Source organism: Felis catus, chromosome D4 (assembly GCF_018350175.1).
Source record: "Felis catus isolate Fca126 chromosome D4, F.catus_Fca126_mat1.0, whole genome shotgun sequence".
Taxonomy (NCBI): Eukaryota; Metazoa; Chordata; class Mammalia; order Carnivora; family Felidae; genus Felis; species Felis catus.
In genome coordinates this window covers 34,550,808-34,571,828 of record NC_058380.1, presented here as the reverse complement: position 1 = coordinate 34,571,828, position 21,021 = coordinate 34,550,808, and the positions used below count along the sequence as shown (strand labels likewise).

The following is a 21,021-nucleotide window of genomic DNA, read 5'->3' as shown; positions in this document are numbered from 1 at the left end:
CTATAGAGCAGAGTTCAATGGTGGTACAGTAGAAAGTGCCCATGGCTTTTTATTACAAAATACTGGGTGAAACCCAACACCACCATTAAGATCCGCTTAATCAACCTGGGCCTCAGTGTTTTCATGTTCAAACAAGGGTAATACTACCTACTCACAGGATTTCTATATTTAAATAGGTTATCAATTTGAAAGTATTCGGAATTTTGTCAACATTAATGGATGACACAACTGATGAGACATGGGTACGAACTCCCCAGAGTTTCTTGTCCCAAAGCCCATGGGTCACGTAAATGACTTTGTAAGGTTGTTGCAGGTGTTTGTACTTGTAATTCAACTTTATCATTACAAAAGTTATTTGGGGGGTAAATCAACCTATCATTTAAAAAGCTTTAGTCATCATCTTCATGGCTCTACAGCTGGAGCACAGGAAAAGCCTTTCAGTCTCATAAAAATCTCCACCTGCTGTTTGGTGCCTTACATTCCTCCTATGGAATGAAACTAAGACCTCTCCCCTATTTTAGTAGCAGTAGCCTAGGTGGTTTTACATACATTTCCTCAGATAATCATCAAATCAGCATGTAAAGAATATCTAATGACCCTCATTTGCAGATGGTCCTCAGAAAGGCTGTGTAACATGACTGAGGTCATCTACATAGAAAAGGAAAGGAGCTGCAGTTGGGATCTAGAACTCTTTACACAGCTCCTTTACATTGTGAAACATCTGCTGCCTTTCCTAGTACAATATATAGTATTTTCAACACAAATGTTTGTGGAAGTATTATCACAATAATTGTATCCACATTGGTGTAGAGAAAATGTGTACTGGAAAAAAGAGAGAGAGCAAAAGTGATTACTAGTTCCCAAGGAGTGGGGGAGCAGATAACGACTTGAAGGGTAGGTAGTCTCAGGAACTCAGTGTTGTGCCTTGAACAAGTTCTATGGGAAGGCATTAGTGAGCATTGAAAAAAAAAAGTCTTCAATTCTTTCCTACTTGGTTGTCAGCAAATTTCTCAAGTCCTCCTGCATGTGCCTTTAAAATCTAATTCATCAGTATTCTTAAGACAGTTTAGCAGAGAGAAGTCCCAAGTCCTATATTTCTTTCTACTTATTGGCATTCCTCTCCTCCTTAACAAAAACCCAAAGAGCCTCTTTTCTGTGTGTCTCTGCTTTCCTGCTGATGGTACTAAATCTGTGGTTCATTTGAGTTGGTCTAAGTATACTTGCTAAAGTCAGGGAAGAAGATAGTTATTATATACAAATGCACATTGAACAGTCCCTTTGAGACACCAGCCTCTTGAACCTCTTTAGGAAAAAAAAAAAGCTGTTAGAAAAAAATGAGGTTCTTATATGATTGGTTAATATTTTAATTAAAAAAATACTTATTTCTAACTAACCTCACTAAAATAAACCTGTTTTATCTTTTTTTAAAGACAAATTGTCTTCAAAATCAAGAACAAGGTCAAGAAATAATTCTTTTTATTCCTTCAACACACACATGCACTCACATGCACAGACATTCTAATATATACACTTACACGGAGATATAAAATGCAGGCACACAGAAAATATACAAGATTGTTCCCTCCTTTCAATGAAATATTCAATATTATATATTTTTTAGAATATGTTGAAAAAGTGATTTTGGAGAAAAGTTGAAATGATTGAGCCTTAAATGCACTCTGCCATTTTTAAACTTTTAATAATCCAAGCCTATGTAAACACTGTGTTGTAAGTAATCATCATCGTTCTTCATAAACAAGAGACTGACTGTGTTTAGAAATACGCTTTCATTGTGCTGATATCACAATACAGATTTCTCTTTCCTCAGATTGTCTCCAGTGTAAACACACTGCTTGACAAAGATGACAGGAAAGCTAAGTTGATTGCTAGGCAGCTGTATTGTTATTACTATAGATAAACACACTTATTTCTTCTTTGGAGTATTCCTGGTAAGGAATTTCTGGATGAGTATAATGTTTTCTTTTGGGTTGATTATGATCTTATTTATTTTAGGTAATCACATAGGTATCCTTTATCCTTTTATAAGACTGGATTTAGTGCATACAAAAATTCAGAGGGAAAAGGTGAGCTATTAAATGATGTTTTGGGGGGCATGATTAGAAACAGGGATGTTATTATTGGAGTGTTATACAAGAGGAGGAATCAGAATTATACAACATAAGCACATTCCCATCTACATTGTGAGACCCAAGTGTTATCTTGAGATTATGGGGGAGTTTTATTTACAATATCAACTTGCTTATGAAACTAAAATAAATGCTTCCAGGAAGAAATGAGGTAATAGTAATGGACCAAACACTTGTTTATTTTGCATGGCTACTTTTTCATTTCCAAAGAGAGCTATTGTTCCCCTGTGCATCTTATACAGAGCTTACAATTTACTTGCTAGAAAAATGTTCATTATCTGCAGCAAAACTACTGATTACAAGAATCAGCAGGCATCACTAGGGCAAAAGTACAGCAGCAGAGTTCAAGGGTGAGAAAGCACTCAGGGTGCGTGCGAAATCTCAGTGAAGTCTGTTAAACTGTAAGATGCACCTGACAAGGATCATGTTACCTAAGAGCCATGGCTTATACGTTGTTTCAGATAACTGAAGTGCTTTGAGTGTCTTTTTGTGACAGGAAGGAAGTATTGAATTAGTGAGATCCCAGTAATGGTGCTAATGCTGACAATGGCACCATCACCACCACTATGAAAAAAAAACACAGTGGACACCTCCTATGCCTGACATAGCCAAGGAATTCCCTGAATTGTGATGTCACTTTGAGTGTCTGGCTCAGGGCAGAATTGGTCCTGTCTATAGTACCCAAATGTGCAATCATACTAATACTTGGATAATCTCTTAGAGCTGCATATTTACATCTGGGAAAAAAAAATCAGCATCCAAATTAACTGGTCTCCAATACTGTCTACAATGCAGCAGGAAAAGGGAGAAAAGGAAGCTCATTGCTTGTGCCCTTTGGGGCAGTAAAAAACTCATTATTCACTTGACATGGACTGTTACCAAACATAGAAGTGAGTAAAGATCCTTCCGTATTTGAAGACTATTATTAGTTCTGCCTTGTGAACGATCACTTCTTTGCCATCATCAATGATCAATGATAGGACGTAGCAATGATGGTGCAGCACTATGGGGTATTCCCACGGCACATTCATTTTCCCCATCACCTTGAGAGTAGTTTCCAAGATTAATTCTAGTGTCAGTGCCCCCTTATATTAATTATTGCTGCAGAAGCTCGTTATAATATATCAGGGTTTAGCCACTCTTTTGTTACTTTGATGTGAAGTCCCTAAAGCCTCAGAAATTGCAAACATGAAAGCAAACAAACAAAAGAACTAGCAACAGTTTTCAAATATCATTGAATATGGCTTTTTAAAATTAATATCTGTATTAACTGCATCCCTCTCTTTAATTCTCTTTCTTTCTGCCCCTGATAGTATGATTTGTTTTGTTGATCTAGTTCATTCAAGAAATTCAGACACTTAAAAACTTTGCTGAAAATGTCATCTAAGACAGTGAGCAACTCTCTGATATAGATTTGATAATAGAGTTTGGCTATGTAGGCTAGTGGCTACTGAATGTGAAAACAAAGCATAGTATATATGCAATAGCACATATACTAAAATTGGAACCATACAGAGAAGGTTAGTAAGGCCCCTGAGCAAAAGGCAAGTCACAGATTTTCTAATTAGCATTGCTGAGTATTGTGAACTTTTTGCAAGTTTTACGGGATGTTACGGGATGAAATGGCTAGGATATACAACCTCACATGGTAGAAAATGGTGATTCCTTCTTGCTGATGTCAGAATGCAAAAATACGTGCATACGGAGTCAGATTTTAATTGATGGAGCTGAATAAAATTTCTAATTCTATTGGGTAAATCTGCTTTGCTCTCTTATGTACTTAAAGTAGAACAGTAATTTAGCATTGTAAATAGTTTTCCTGTATCTCCGTATGAAAGGAACACATCTTACCTGTTTGGTTTTTTTTTTTTTAGCTATGTATATTAGAAATCACCTACTATAACTTCCTTGAACATATGGATTTATCTCTCTTGTCTTTTCAAATAGAGTGAATAATTCTTGGCTCATGGTACTTAGTCACTGCTTACTAACCAAGTATGTGTTTGGCAAGTGTATCATTTTCCTATACTGTGTAACAAATTACCGCAAACTCAGTGGCTTAGTAAAACATATATTTATTCTTTCACGGTTTCTGTGAATAGGGACAGATACTGCTTATTCTTTGCAAGGATGTAGTCAATACAAAAGACAGGGCTACTTCTCATCTGGAGGCTCTAGTACTGACAGATCCACTTTCCAGTTCACCCAGGTTGTTGGCAGAATTTACTTCCTTGTGACCATTAGAGCAAGGGCTCCAACTCCTTGCTGCCTGTTGGCTGGAGTTTCCTCTCGGCTCCCAGAGGCCGACTGAAGCTCCATGCCTCATGTCTCTCTCCACAGAACACCTCACAGCATGGCACCTTGCTTCTTTAAAACCTGTAAGGGAGGAGGGGAACACTGGTCTGATAGCAAAATGGAATATTATACAATGTATCATAATCAGGAAGTGGGCTCCTATCACCTTTGCCAAATTCTGTTGGTTGGAAGTATATCATAGGTCCTGTCCATACTAAAAGGAAGGAACCCTGAGGACGGCTTTAAAGTCTGACAGAGCAGCTATCATCATAAGAACTAGTATCAGCCTTGAAAACCCAACTTTGAATCAGAATTTAAAATAATGTTACGGGGGGGGAAAGGTTAGTTTGGTCTTCCTGAAGAAAATGTAAAATAGTTGTTAAATAGTTGTAGGGGGTATAGAGTTGTCACTACACAAGATTTATAAAAGCACCATACCCACGGCATTCCGCATTGTAAGAGGTTAGATCTTTAGGGAATAGGAATGCATTCTTAACTACTTTGACAATGAATAACACGTGAACTTCTTTCCTTGGTGAGTACATTCTGAGTTTTAGGACTCTGAATAACACAGTTTGTGCTTAATGTACACCTCACTTGTCTACTATTGTTTGGCCTGTAACAACCACAGAGGTGATTATATACTATGTAATTATATGCTGTAGTTAATAGGCATTTCACCATCTATTTATCCATAGGTCTGTTTTCTCACATAAGCACTTAATTCTATAATGTTTAAATCAAAAGCTCCAGGTTTACTAGTCTTCCAGGATGTGACAACAATGGATGAATTATAAGCTATTCCCCCAAAGAATAGTGAATTGGGACACGTGGGGCTATGTAACACTGGAGCAACCACATCTGGTGCTCCCTGAAAAATTGCACACCTTCATGTCTTCCTGTAGTTCAAAAACAGACACTATTTCTGAGTGCCCCTGCAGACCATAATTGCCACTTTCTACTTAGGAAAAGCAATTTCTAAGGTAACCAGGATACACACTCCAGAACAGTTTATAACTAGTGCAAACTAAATTATGAGCATACTACATAGGAACCCTATTGCAAAGGAGATTTTTTTTCCATAGCAAAATAATCAATATATATGATTGAAATTTACAAGTATTTGTATTTTTTCCATTAACTCTTGTTTTGGGACACTTTTATATCTGCCATGTAATAAACATGTAAACTTTTCAGCCCACCACTAACCCTTCTCACATGTAGCAGTAATCATATGACAATTTACTGCATGTGTATCAGTCAGAACCCTGTCAGAAACTGGTGGCATAATTAAAAATGGTTGAAGAGAGTTTAATAAGGTGACTATTTAAAGACAGATTGAACAGTATTAAAGGTTGGTGAAGCATCCTGCACTAACTACAGCTGGAAGCTATACCTCCATGCCTAGGCTTGAGGGAACATAGGGTTGTCAGAACACAGAAAGATCTGTTCAAGAAGAACCTGACCTTAAGTAAAGAAAAGCAACAAGTGTCCTGGCAGGTAAAAAACAAGAGAGATAAATACCATAATTCTTCATTTCTTTTACCTTTTAATATTCTGCTGATGCTTCGCCTTGCCTGAACCATCAAGAAACCACAAGGAAAGAGAACCTGGTTGATAATAGTGCGTAAATGTTGAGCTCATGAAACACAGAGCAAGGGTGTATGTATGTGTGGGAAGGGGAGGTTGAAAACTGGAAGGGGAGAGATAAGCAGGGATTATCCTATCATGTATCAATGTGTATCAGGGCTCAAAGATAGTTGTGGATAATTTTTTCTCATTTTTATTAAAATTCCAACTTTTATCCATGGTCTGAATTCTTTCAGTTTCTTCCTTTTACAACTGGGGAATATTGGTCAAAGATATATTAAATCTGTTATTTTTTAACATACCTTAGCAAGTGCATCAATCATGTATTTCATTAATATTCTGACCTCTTTTCAGAAATCATGGGACATCTAACAGAGTTGTTGAAATCTTCAATGTTCTTTTAACCGTTCATAACTAGAGATTCTTCAAGGCAGTTTCTATCAATTTCCATATTCATACAGGCTGCCCAACTTTAAGATACTTCTATAATTCCACATATTCTTTAGAGGAAATCCCAAGGACTATAAGGAACAAAAAATTACCCAAATAATCCAAGATTTCTCCATATAGGCTCCAAGTCAACATAAAATCTTCAAAACTCCTTGAAAGAAAGCTGGCCAAAATCTAGAGAGAATTTCTGAAGGTTACCATGAATTATACATTGTTACCTAGTGTTTTTGCAATCTTCCCTTGTACTTTTTTTGCAAGGAAATAAAAAAAAGCTTTATGCCTTTATTTGAGATACCATTTTAAAAAGCTTTTTGAGAGAGAATATGTCAAAATTGGCACATAAATCACAGAATGAAATCCTCCAGTTCTATCAACGGAGAGACTAATACCTAAATTATATTAACTCTAATCCAAATCATCATTCAACATCTTTTTATCATTTCTAAGCACTCATACACATTTGGATAAATCATTTCCCTTTTTTTTCTTCATGCCTACTGACTTCTCTTCATGAAATCTTTCTCTCTTCCCCTTGTGAATTAAAAGACACAACTACAATTTATGGATTACTTAGTCATTAAAGTCAGCTATACAAACCAATGTTTCAATTCTATTGAGTTTTAAGTTCAACCTTTCTATGACTTTAAGCAAATCAGTTTTTATTAATTTCCAATTTTATCATTTCTTAAGTAAATAGTAATCTTTTGTTGTGTTATTTTCTAAGATTCTATTTAAACTGCAGTTACTTAACATGCAGTGTAATTGTAGTTTTAGGTATACAATGTAGTGATTCAATACTTCATAAAACACCTAGTACTCATCATGACAAGTGTCCTCCTTAATCCCCATCACCTATTTTTCCCATCTACACATCCACCTCCCCTCTGGTAACCATGAGTTTGTTCTCTATAGTTAAAAGTCTGTTTCTTAGTTTGTCTCTCTCTTTCTTTTTCTTTTTTTGTTTGTTTTGCTCCTTAAATTCTACATATGAGTGAAATCCAATGGTATTTGACTTTCTCTGAATGACTTATTCCACTTAGCATAATACTCTTTAGCTCCATCCATGTCCTTGCAAATGGCAAGATTTCATTCTTTTTATGGCTGAGTAATATTCCATTATATATATATTTATATATCTATATCTATCTATACCTATATCTATCTACATCTATATCTATATCTGCACACATATATACCACTTCTTCTTTATCCATTCATCAATTTATAGGCAATTGGGCTGTTACCATAATTTGGCTATTGTAGACAATGCTACTATAAACATCAGGGTGCAAATGTACCTTCGAATTAGCATTTTTTTATTCTTTTGGTAAATAGTAGTACAGTTGCTGGATCATAACATAGTTCTATTTTTCATTTTTTTGAGAAACATCCATACTGTTTTCCAGAGTTGCTGTATCAGTTTCCATTCCCACCAACAGTGCAAAGGGTTCCCCTTTCTCTACATACTAACACCTGTTGTTTCTTTTGTTGTTGATCATTCTGACAGGTGAGGTGATATCTCATTGTGGTTTGATTTGCATTTCCCTGATGATGAATGATGTTGACCATCTTTTCATGTATCTGTTGGCCATATGTATATCTTCTTTAGAGAAATGTCTGTTCATGTCTTCTGCCCATTTTTAATTAGATTAATTGTTTTTAGGTATTGAGTTGTATAAGTTCTTTATATGTTTTGCATACTAACCCTTCATCAGATATGTCATTTGCAAATATCTTCTCCCATGCAGTAGGTTGCCTATTAGTATTGTTGATTGTTTCCCTTACTGTTCAGAAGCTTTTAATTTGATGATGTCCCAATAGTTTATTTTTGCTTCGTTTCCCTTGCCTCAGGAAACATATCTAGAAAGAAGTTGCTACAGCCAATGTCAAAGAATTTATTGCCTGTATTCTCTTCTAGGATTTTGATAGTTTCAGGTCTCACATTTAGGTCTTTGATCCATTTTTAATTTATTTTTGTGTATGGTGTAAGAAAGTGGTCCAGTTTCATTCTTTTCATGTAGCTATCCAGTTTCCCCAACACCATTTGTTGAAGAGAAATTCTTTTTTTCATTGGATATCCTTTCCTGCCTTGTCAAAGATTAATTGACCATATAGTTGTGGTATTATTTCTGGATTTTCTTTTATGTTCTATTGTACTATGTATCTATTGTTGTGCCAGTACCATACTGTTTTGACTACTATAGCTTTGTAATATAACTTAAAGTCCAGAATTGTGATGCCTCCAGCTTTGCTTTTCTTTTTCAAAATCACTTTGGCTTTTGAGGATCTTTTGTAGTTCTGTACAATTTTTAGGATTATTTGTTCTAGCTATGTGAAAAATGTTGTTAGTATTTTGATTAGGATTCCATTACTTGTAGATTGCTTTGGGCAGTATAGACATTTTAACAATACTTGTTCTTTTAATCCATGAGCATGGAATGTCTTTCCATGTCTTTGTGTCATCCTTCATCAGTGTTTTACGGTTTTCAGAGTACAGATCTTTCCCCTCTTTGCTTAAGTTTATTCCTAGGTGCAATTATAAATAGGATTGATTCCTTAATTTCTCTTTCTACTGCTTCATTAGTGATATATAGAAATGCAACCGATTTATGTATGTTGATTTTGTATTCTGCAACTTTACTGAATTTATTTTTCAGTTCTGGTAGTGTTTTGGTGGCATCTTTCAGGTTTTCTACATATAGTATCATGTCATCTGCAAATAGTGGAAGTTTTATTTATTTTACCAATTTAGATGCCTTTTCTTTTTTTGTATTCTGATTGCTGTGGTTAGAAATTCCAGTACTATGTTTAATTAAAATGATGAGAGTGGAAATCCTTGTCTTTTTCCTAACCATACAGGAAAAGCTCTCAGCTTTTAACAATTGAGGATGACATTAGCTGTTGGTTTTTCAAATATGGCTTTCATTATGTTGAGGTATGTTTCCTCTAAACCACTTTGTTGAAGGTTTTTTTATCTCTTCTTTAAATGTTTGGTAGAATTCACTGTGAAGCCATCTGGCCCTAGACTTTCCTTTCTTGGGAGTATTTTGATTACTCATTCCATTCCTTTATATTTCTAGGAATTACCCATTTCTTATAGGTTGTCCAATTTGATGGTATATAGTTTTTGATAATATTATCTCATTGTTTGTATTTCTGTGGTATTTGTTATTTCTCCTCTCTCATTTGTGATTTTACTTATTTGGATCATTTCTCTTTTCTTTTTGATAAGTCTAGCTAGAGATTTATCAGTGTTATTGATTTTTTCAAAGAACCAGCTCCTGGTTTCATTGATCCCTTCTATTGTTTTTTATTTGTTTGTTTTAGTTTGTACATTATTTCTTTCCTCTCTAATCTTTATTATTTCTTTTTCCTTCTACTGGCTTTAGGGTTCATTTGTTGTTCTTTTTCTAGCTCTTTAGGTGTAACATTAGGATGTTTATTTGGTATTTTTCTTGCTTCCTCATGTATTGTTATATACTTCCCTCTTAGGACTGCTTTTGCTGCATCCCAAATGTTTGGACGGTTTTGTTTTGACTTTCATTTGTTTCCATTTATTTATTTTTTTTTAATTTCTTTGATTTCCTGATTGACTCATTCATTATTTAGTAGTGTGTTGTTTAACCCTTATGCATTTGTGGTCTTTCCACGTTTTTTCTTGTGGTTGACTTCTAGTTTCATGGCATTGTGGTCATAAAAGGTGCATGTTATGACTTCAATCTTTTTTTTAAACATTTTTTTAATGTTTATTTATTTCTGAGACAGAGACAGAGCATGAGTGGGGGAGGGGCAGAGAGAGAGGGAGACACAGAATCAGAAGCAGGCTCCAGGCTCTGAACTGTCAGCACAGAGCCCAATGCAGGGCTTGAGCTCACAAACTATGAGATCATGACCTGAGAAGAAGTTGGCTGCTCAACCGACTGAGCCACTCAGGCGCCCCATGACTTCAATCTTTTTCTGAGGCCTGTTTTGTGACCTAATATGTGGTCTTTTCTGGAGAATGTTCCATGTGCACTAGAAAACAATGTGTATTCTGCTGTTTTAATATGGAATGTCCTCTATATATCTGTTAAGTCTATTTAGATCGGTGTGTCATTCAAAGCTATTGTTCCCTTGTTTATTTTGTTTATTTTTTTTAAATGTTTATTTATTTATTTTGAGAGAGAGCATGTGAGCAAGAGAGAGGGAGAGAGAGAACTAGGCTACACATTGTCAGCACGGTTCACCATGTGGGGCTTGAACTCATGGACCTTGAGGTCATGACCTGAGCTGAAATCAAGAGTTGGACTCTTAACCAATTGAGCCACCCAGGCACCCATCCTTATTTCTTTTCTTTTTTTTTAAGTTTATTTATTTATTTTTGAGAGAGAGAGAGAGAGAGAGAGAGTGTGTGTGTGTGTGTGTGTGTGTACAAGCAGGGAGGAGGGAGGGTGCAGAGAGAGAGGGACAGAGAGAGAATCCCAAACAGGCTCTGAACTCTCAGCACAGAGCCTGATGCGGGGCTTCAACCCACAAACTGTGATATCATGACCTGAGCAGAAGTCAGACAATTAGGTGACCCTGTTTATTTTCTATTGAAACGATTTCCCCATTGATGTAACTGGGGTGCTAAGTCCCAAACTGTTATTTATAATTATAAATAAGTTCCTTTACATTTGTTAGAATTGTTTTATATATTTGGGTATTTTGTGTTGGGGGCATAAATATTACAATTGTTATATCTTCTTGTTGGATTTTCCCCTTTATTATGATATAGTGTCCTTCTTTATCTCTTGTTACTATCTTTGTTTTGAAGTCTAGTTTCTCTGATGAGTATTGCTACTCCAGCTTTCTTTTGACATCCATTTGTGTGATAGGTATTTCTCCATTCCCTCACATTCAATCTGCAGGTCTTTAGGTCTAAAATGAGTCTCTTATACGCAGCATATAAATGGGTCTTGATTTTTTCATGCATTTTGACACCTTATGTCTTTTGATTGGAGCATTTAGTCCATTTATATTCAAAGTAATTATTGATAGATATGTATTTATTACCATTTTATCACTTGTTTTGTTATTGTTTCTGGAGATTTTCTCTGATCCTTTCTTGTCTTTGTCAGGCATCCTTCAAATCACTGTTTCCATGCTCTCTGCCCCAGGGTTGTTTGCCTGCCTTCTCTCCAGTGTAGTGCCCTCTGGTCTCTATACCAACCAAGCCCACTAACCTTTAAAACTTCAGTGTTTGCGTGTTTGTTTGTTTGTTAATTTAAATTTAAGTTAGTTAACATATAGTGTAATATTGGTTTCAGGGGTAGAACCCAGTGATTTATCACTTACATATAACACCCAGTGTTCATCCCAACAAGTACCCTCCTTAATGCCTATCACCCACTTAGCCCATCCCCCCCATCCACCTCCCCTCCTGCAGCCCTTAATTTGTTCTCTATATTTAAGAGTCTCTTATCGTTTGCTTATCTTTCTGAAAAATTCCAGGTTATAAACTCCACTGGTTGTGAGAACTCATGAAATTCAGCCTCCCTTATTTCCAAGTGAATGGTTTTGGGGAAATATTCTCCTGTGCATTCTCCTGTGTGCTCCTCTCCCTCATTCCCTTCTCTTTGGCCACAATTCCCACCCCTCCACAGCACTCAGGATCCATTTCTCCTCTATACCCTATCTCCACACTTTCTACTTTCTTTGATGTGACCTCTTCTTTCCTTTTAGTTATGGAGTTTGTTCTGTCAGTCTTCAGGTCCATTTCTGGAGTATTTAGGATAATTTAATAATTATCTAGCTGTATTCATGAGACAAAGTGATCCTAACGTCTTCCTATTCTGATGCTATCTTCCAAAATATCTTGTGGTTTTGATACTGTGCATATAAACAATGTTTTATAACTGTCAAACTATTGGGCATAATGGGAAGAAATCCCAAAATGAATATTATATATATGAGAGAATTTTTTGTACTTTTATGGAGAAGACTACCATATTTATATACCCATTAGCTTGATATTATGTTTTTTTTATTTGTTTATCTTTCAAATACATGGATTTCTTCTTAATGGATTTGTGTTTCTAGGACTACTTCTATATCCTCCTCTAATTACATTTATATAATTTAAGATATTTTCCTCTGACGCACAATATCATAAAATTTTCTTAAGCAAAATTGTTTTTAAACCTGACATGCTACTTATTTTATTAGTATTATGATAAAGAGAAGGGAAATAAAAGATTATATATATATATACATATATATATAAATGTTCTTAATATTTATTTGTTTTTGAGAGAGAGAGAGACAGAATGTGAGTGGGTGAAGGGCAGAGAGAGAGGGACACAAAAAATCCGAAGCAGCCTCCAGGCTCTGAGCTGTCAGCACAGATCCTAATGCAGGAGACACCCACAGTTCGAACCCATGAACTGTGAGGTCATGATCTGAGCGGAAGTCGGATGCTTAACCAAGGGCATTGCCCAGGCACATATGTACATATGTACACACATATATATATATATATATATATGTACATATGTATACATATATATATGTGTATATATATACACATATATTTAAATAGTTATATTAATATAGTGAGTTTTCAAATTACATAACCTGCAATTCCCAGTACATTATTAATAAAGCTATTTGCAAACCTCCAAAGATCATGTTAAATAGTGGTTGGAATATTTTAAGCCATAATTTCACCTTTTTATTTTTTTATTTTTTTTTTCTCTCAACAAACCGGAGCCAATGATATAATAGGTGCAAAGTTCATACCCTCTTTTTCCATAGAGTTGACAGATTGGTTAAAAATATTAAAAGAGACAACATTGTAATTTTGTCTTATTATCAGTTTTTTTCATGTTAACTTCAAGCAAATTAAAAAAATAATTTAACATTTACTTATTTTTGAGAGAGAGAGAGAGAGAGCAAATTGGGGAGGGGCAGAGAGAGGGAGACACAGAATCCATAGCATGCTCCATGCTCTGAGCTGTCAGCACAGAGCCAAGGTGGGGCTTGAACTCATGGACTGCAAGGTCATGACCTGAGTCGAAGTTGACACTTATTGGACTGAGCTACCCAGGTGCCCCATCAAGCAAATTTTTAAAAATTTCTGATTTTTAAATGATAGCTGTTTTCTAATTTTTACTGATTTAATTAGCCTTCTTTTCAACAATTTTGGGATAAGATGCTTAAGCCAGAGGTCAATACAAATGCAATAGCTTACCTGGCTTATTCTTTAGCTCTTCTATAAGAAAGATCACCTGTGTTTGTATTGTTGGGTCCCTTTGTTTGGCTGTTCTCTATGGAACAAAGACTTGAATTCTATCTATAATTTTATACTGCTAGAACAATGATTCTAAATGCAGATTATTATATGCCTCATCAGAGCTTTGACATAGGCTTTTTTAAAAGAATTTAAGACTTTTCATAAACTGATTCCATCCTCCATATCTAGCCATATCCTTCTACCCTCTTCTCACTGCCATATATCCTATGCTTTAATACTCCAAAATTTATCATATTGCTTCCTCAAAGGCTCTTCCCTTCTGTTACTATGACTTTTATATATTGTTTTCAGTTAATCCCATGGTACTCTAAGTAACTTCTAATAGTTCTTACTCTACTTCATTATGAAAGTGTGTTTATATGCCTATATTTCCAAGGGAATGAGAACAATTTGAAAGTAGGGTATCATCTAATTATTTATGTCACCAGTGGAGTATCTCATAGATATAGTATACAAATAAATGTTTATGAATAAGTTAATTGTACAACAGACAAAACTTGAAAGGTCTAGGGGAATGTTTCCCAGTGAAACTACAAGAATTTATTGATACTTTATTAAGAAGAAGGAATCAACCTAATAATTCTTATCACAAAGTGTTGTATATAGGAAAACTGGTGAACATTTCGGGCAATTGATGGGACTATGGATCTTTTTGTTTATAGTTTGAATCATAGAGGGTATATCAATGTCTGGTCTTATCTCTAACATTCAGTAGTTTTCTAGGTTTCAGCTATTATCTTTTCTAGTAACAGGAGGGAATGAGGCCCAGAAGTCAATATTATGCTTTTGTTTAACAGAGATAAAAAATTACTGTTTATCAATTCAGTCATAACCTGTATTTTGAAAATGTTGGAAACACAATTAGTAAAAACAATATCACTATTTTAGCCAGAGTCAGTCAAAAGGAATCCATAAGCATGCTACATACTCATTGCATATTTGTTGTTTTCCACATCTAAATGATACTGCTGCACTTTCAAAGGGATATTTTTATAAATATGATTATAAAGTAAATTTTGTGTCTTATTTACTAAGCAAAACACTAAATAAGAGCAGAGGAAAAAATATATATATATTATACACACATATCATATTCAGGACACATGCCTATACACATATATTCAAAGTACACTTACAGCATCCTTTCCTCCCATCAGAAGACTATAGAGTTTAATATATGTGAAAAAATATAGCTTTAAAATACTGAAAAAGTAAAAATAATTTTTTTAATTAATAAAACTTTGTTGAAAAATGGAAGAAGATTAAGGTAGAAGAGTTTCTTCTTGTACTTATAAATTCTTTCATCATTCACATGTTAGTATAATTATTATTTTAAGCACTTTTTAAAAAGAGGAAATATTAAGTAGCATAAATTGGTGAAGACATTTCTCTCAATGGGTAGAAATGAAGTCATAATTTCCTAGAAACTCAACTTTCATGTTAAGTATTTCCCAGCCCATGGTTTAATATCAGATGGCTAATAAAACTGCACCATCTCTTACTCATGAGTCTCTCATTCAAACTGAATGCTATCTTACATTATACAACATCAAGAAACATTTCTATGTGAATGGTACTATGTTTTTAAGAGTTAATTAGAATACTAAATCTCATATTAATACAAATCTCATAATCAGCATGTGTTGAAATATAGTCTACAGTCTTCAGGCAAAACATGGCATATGGAATTCAAAGTTCTCTGCTGTCTTCAAAAACACCTCTAAAATATCAGTTAAAATTTAAACAAAAAAAAAAACAATAATATAAAGAAAACTTGAATAAGAGAGGAGTAAAAATGATTAAGAGATGTCAACAAAGTTTTGGAAGATGGAAAGTGGATAAATTAGCAAAGTAGAAAAATCTGAATCTTTATGCCAGTAGCTTAGATAATTGTGATGTGCCATTTACACCACTTGGACTTACCTTGTATATGACAATAAAGGAAAGTGCTTGACAATGGAAAACAGGAGGATTGTTTGAAGTTTTTAGGATATGATTATATCACCAAATCCCTTCCCATTTTCATGTATGGCTACAAGACCACCTTTCCCCTTTTCTCTCAGGAGATCAGAAATATAAACTTTAGATAAAATGAATTAAAATCAAGGCTATTAAAACAAACAAACAAAAAAGTCTGAGATTGAGGCACTAGTCAGAAATTATGAAAAAGAAACCCAAATGTCCTTTCTAGACACCAGCTCCCTGTTCCCAGAGTATCAGAACAAGGATTTGAATTGCATTATTCTTTGGAAGAACATAATTGTCTCTGAGAAAAGAGCCACATATAACAATATGTAAAAGTTGTTATTCCAAAGTAAAGCTACCTCAGTACCCATCACCCTGTCATAAAGCCCCTGACCACATACACACATCAACACAGAACTTCCTATAAGAACTTTTGATTCAGGTAGTCAAAGACCAAATATATGAACAACAGTTTTAACTTAAAAGAGAACAAAACAAATAAAGATACAAATCCTAAAAAAAGAGCAATCAAAGAAAAACTAAGGAATCCTGTATTTTTAAAGTGTTATAGTAGTCAGGCAAAAATATAAAGGGAGAGGTGAAAAATAAAGTTGAGAAAATCTCCCAGAAAAATAACCAAAAAGAAAAGTGATGATCAGTCAGTAAGAAAATATTTTTAATGAAATAATTAATACAAGATAACCAACATCTGACTTAAATGACTTCCAGAAGGAGAGACCATAGAAAATCTAAAAGAATGAAAATAACAAAGATATCACAAAAGAAAATCCCCCTAGAACTGAAGGACATGATTCTCCAGATTGAAAGAATTCAATAACTGCTTCACATATAGATTTTTTAAAAGAACTACTGTGAAGCACATCATGGGGGAAATTATGGAATAACCAGGCTAAAGATTCTAAGCCCAAGGACTGTAGGTAGCAAAGATAACAGTGGTGATCATAAGTTCCATACTAATGAGTGGAAATAAAAATGGAATGTAGTTCTCAAAATAATATTAAATAATTGGATGCTAAAAGATATGACATCTTCAAACTTCTAAAGAGAAAATTATTTCCAATCTAGAACTCTATATCCATCTAAACTATCAATAGAGTGTAAAGTACAGTAAAGGCAATTTTGGACAGGCAAAATAAGGATCACATCCTATCTATTCTTTCAGAAGAACCAACTGAAGGATATGCTTAAATAACACTTGGAAATAAACCACACAAAACAAAACAAAAATCCAAGAACCAAGGGACCAGACACTAGAAAGGGGTGAAAAGTTCCACAAAAACAACTATCCATTGGCATCTAAAACAACAGGTTCAGATTAGGGTAGAAAGGTAAAGGCATGGAACTCTCTGGGAAGGTTATGGAATTGATGGAAAATTTGCAGCAGTTTCTGAATGGTAGGGTGTAAATATGGATAAATTTGTACAATTTTAGAAAAAAAAATCAGGCCAGGTACACACACACACACACACACACACACACACACACACACACTAAGTAAATTTTAAACATTAGTCAGGTACTTTTCAAAACATATGTATTTATATGACAGATACATTATTTTTCCTTACATTCTATTATTTGCAGAGGCTTTTGAAGGTGAGGGAGATTACATTTTTCCTGTTCCTTTTTCATCCTGAACTATCTTTGGAGCTAACAGTTAACACAAATTAACTTGGTGCGGAAAACAAAATCACATGGTTGAGGATGGAAGGGTACAGCTTAAAAGGTCTATTGGAATTAAATTTTTACATTTTCCCAAGGCATATGGCCATATCTTTTAATGTATAACTTTACTTACAACCTTGCTCATAATTTGAAGTGAGTAATAAATTATCTTTCCGTTTCTTTCTTTAATGTATATGGATGGGAGCATACACTCTCTTAACTTTATGCTTTAAAACAATCATAGGAGCATCTGGGTGGCTCAGTCAGTTAAGCATCCGACTTAAGCTCAGGCCATGATCTTGTGGTTCATGAGTTCAAGCCCTGCCATGGGCTCTGTGCTGACTGCTCAGAGCCTGGAGCCTGTTTCAGAGTCTGTGTCTCCCTCTCTCCTACCCATTCTCCACTCATGCTGTCTCTCTTTGTCTCTCAGAAATAAATAAACATATAAAATAAAATAAAATAAAATAAAATAAAATAAAATAAAATAATAAAATAATCATAAAGTTGGAAGAAGTTAACATAAGATGAACTTTTTTTTCTTGGTATTAACAGACAAATCATTAAATGTTATAAGTAATCAGTCAGCTTCCTATACCTATACTTAGTATGGGCCCAGGTAGAAAAAAGAGCCCTAAGGCTTACTTATTGGTTTTTACCTCACTATACTAAATGTAAATATCACCATCAATCTTTCAAAAACTCATTTCTCTCTTTTTTTCTTATAGACAGGTACTGCCTCAATAACAGTATTTTTTTTTCCTACTCTACAAAAGAAAAGACATATTGAAAAAAGTCTATAGGATCATTTAAACTATAATTAATTATACTATTGATTCCTTAAAATGATTAAGTTTGAAACTTTTTCCTTAAATATCAGGGAAATGGATTTAAAATATTTAATACTGCTCCCTAAAATTAATGATTAGACCTTCAGACAGATGCTTACATAATATCATTTTCCAATTTCGAGGTAAAAATAACAGATAGATTTTGTGAATAAATATGGTAATTGGCACCCAATGGGAATTGCAAATTTATAGTTCAATCTCCATTTTAACAAGAAGAAGCCACTTACAGAGAGATAGAACTCTGGGAATCAGTGACTCTTCAGAATAGCATTAGCCTTTAAGATTGAATTCATAAATACCATGGGAATGGATGACTCTGGTTTTGTCTATTACCCAACATAAAGAAAGTTCCTTGTTCATGCTTCAGGAGAAGAAAAAGAATAATAAGAACAAGGAGAATAAAGGAGAATAAAGAGAATCTAGGTTTATAAATTATACATCAATATGTTTGCTTTCATAGCCTTTGTATTGTAAGAGGATTTAGAATGATAGATTCGGACTTCAATGCTGAAAATCATATTACAGCATCAGCTGGATACACCTCCAGTCGTTTTTTTGACAGCTAAATTCATGTGCTTCAGACATGACAGTGAAAGAAGTCCTCATTGAATCATTTGCACTATGCTTCATTCTAAACCAGACAGCAGCCATCTTATGGTTCATTGATGCATTTCATTCTACAGAGATAAAAATGCTATTTAATTTATGAGGAAGCAAAAAAATCCAGGTTATTTAGATAGAAATCCCAAAAGTTTGCTGGCAAAGGAAATTCCTGAGCTCTATTTTACCCAGATAATCATTGAATGTATGGCTTTATTTTTTCTAAAACCAGGACTACAGTTTAGTGAAGTTAGCTAATTTGTCCAGAATAGTAAACCAACCATTGGATGATGAGAAGTATGAATTTGTATTCCAGACACTACCCAATTATGATAAGAAATATCAATTTGCTCTTCTGAGAAGAAAGAGTATCCCCTATTTAAGAAAGTCGTGGTTATAACCACTGAAGCTTGCTAAAATGTATTAGAGAATAATAAAGTGAACTTTATTAAAAAGATACCCATGGGAGCAATCCCATCATCCTCTACAGCTGAGAGCAGCAGAAATAGTCTACTGGTCCTTCTTATGCTTAGCTTTTTAAATAATGCCTTTTTACCAAAAAGATCAGAGGAGTATAATTGCAGTCACCTCTTTAAATAATCTATTAGGGTTGGGTGGCTCACTCATGACACAAATTAATTTCATACCTCCTTATTTTGTTCTTTAGTTATGTCAGGTATGAGGTCCCTCTCTCACATATGAAAATTATGAATTCATTAACATCAATAAACACCTACCCTGTGCTATTCACATGTTATGTTCAGTTACATGTGCTATTTCTGGTTTTCACAACAGCCGGGTAAAGTAGTTGCCATTTTATCCCTACTTCATAAAGGAGCAAATTGAGACTCATGCCAAGTTTTCTGTTTCTTCCATATCATTTAAAATGCTTAGTAATGAACTAAGCAGATAGAAAGTGGTCAATACATAATGTTGGCTGACTTAATATTCAGGTCCCTGAGTTGGTTTAACTTGCTGCCATTTCAACCAATGGAAACAAACTGTAGCCATAACAAAACTATTTGGATCTTTCCTCCTGAAGGTGTACTCAAAATATATGCACTAGAGGGCATAAAGAGAGTGTAGCTAATGAAGGAATGGATAATTCCAGCAAATGATGCTATGGTCTGTAATGGGTTTAACACCTGGCAGATAAATGCAAATGGCACTGAAAATTAGCTCATTTTTGGCTTCCCTATGCCCTGTTCAATTGAATAAAACCTGCATTGAAATAAGCCAAATTTCTTTTTGTATACACATGTGTTTTGAATCTGAGCTATGGCTCAGTTCAGTACACTTACTCATTTTGAGTAATTTTATTAACTTGTTCCTCTCTTCTTTCTCCACCAAGAGATGAGTTTTATGGGTTCTATGGGAGGTTTGATTTTCAATCCTACTTCTTATGCACAGGCATTTTTGCCCTCTGTCCTCTAATTTGCATTGTGGTTATATCATCCAAACATAAATTTCTTTTCTCTTTGGCACTTTTTCACCTTTTAAATATGGGAATGATCCATATGGCTAAAGAATGTCAGGAAGGGAAACATTTGGGAAAAATTATATGGGATGCTGTCATACCAGATCTTGATCATCCTATCCACAAGAGCCAAGTAAGAGAACAGCCACAGAGGGTTATATGCCAAAAGTTTAGAATTCCAGGGTGTTTAGAACACAAATGGGTAGTTTAAAATCGCCATGGTTATGTAGTGCCAGCAAGAAATCATGTTGAGATGCTTGAAAGATAGGAGGAAGATAAGGATATAAGGATTTGTTTTATTTTATATTTTAAAAAATATTTCATGTATATCCTAGAGATATTTTCAAGTTTTTGTGGCATATCATTAGACTTTAAAATGGAGTAAGATAATGTGGGTGCTTCCTAAATTATAGATTGCACAGGTAAGAATAATACTGAATGTCAAAACATTTAATAATTTGGGGTTTTTTTCACATTAGCATTTTACCTTAAATTCTTTTAAAGAACAAAAAAACTATGGTATATAAGAGGTCAAAGTCGATATGAATACACAAAGATTTCTCTGGTACATGTACATTCTGTATTGGTGTCTGCAGCACAGCACATGCTTTGTGGCAAGATGGGACCACTCCACGATTGAGTCTGTTTAAGGGTACAGTGACCATAAGACCAGTAAGTGGATATCTTGCT

General features: G+C 34.5%; 1 protein-coding gene and 1 non-coding gene across 2 annotated transcripts in view; both read left to right on the top strand.

Annotated features, from left to right (window-relative positions):
* PTPRD (protein tyrosine phosphatase receptor type D) overlaps positions 1–21,021 on the top strand; it is an 834,341-nt gene that overhangs the window by 158,099 nt on the left and 655,221 nt on the right. The window lies entirely within an intron of this gene.
* Positions 3,620–3,729, top strand: LOC111557653. Its single transcript, XR_002737888.1, has one exon. It is a non-coding gene; the product is annotated as a U6 spliceosomal RNA (small nuclear RNA).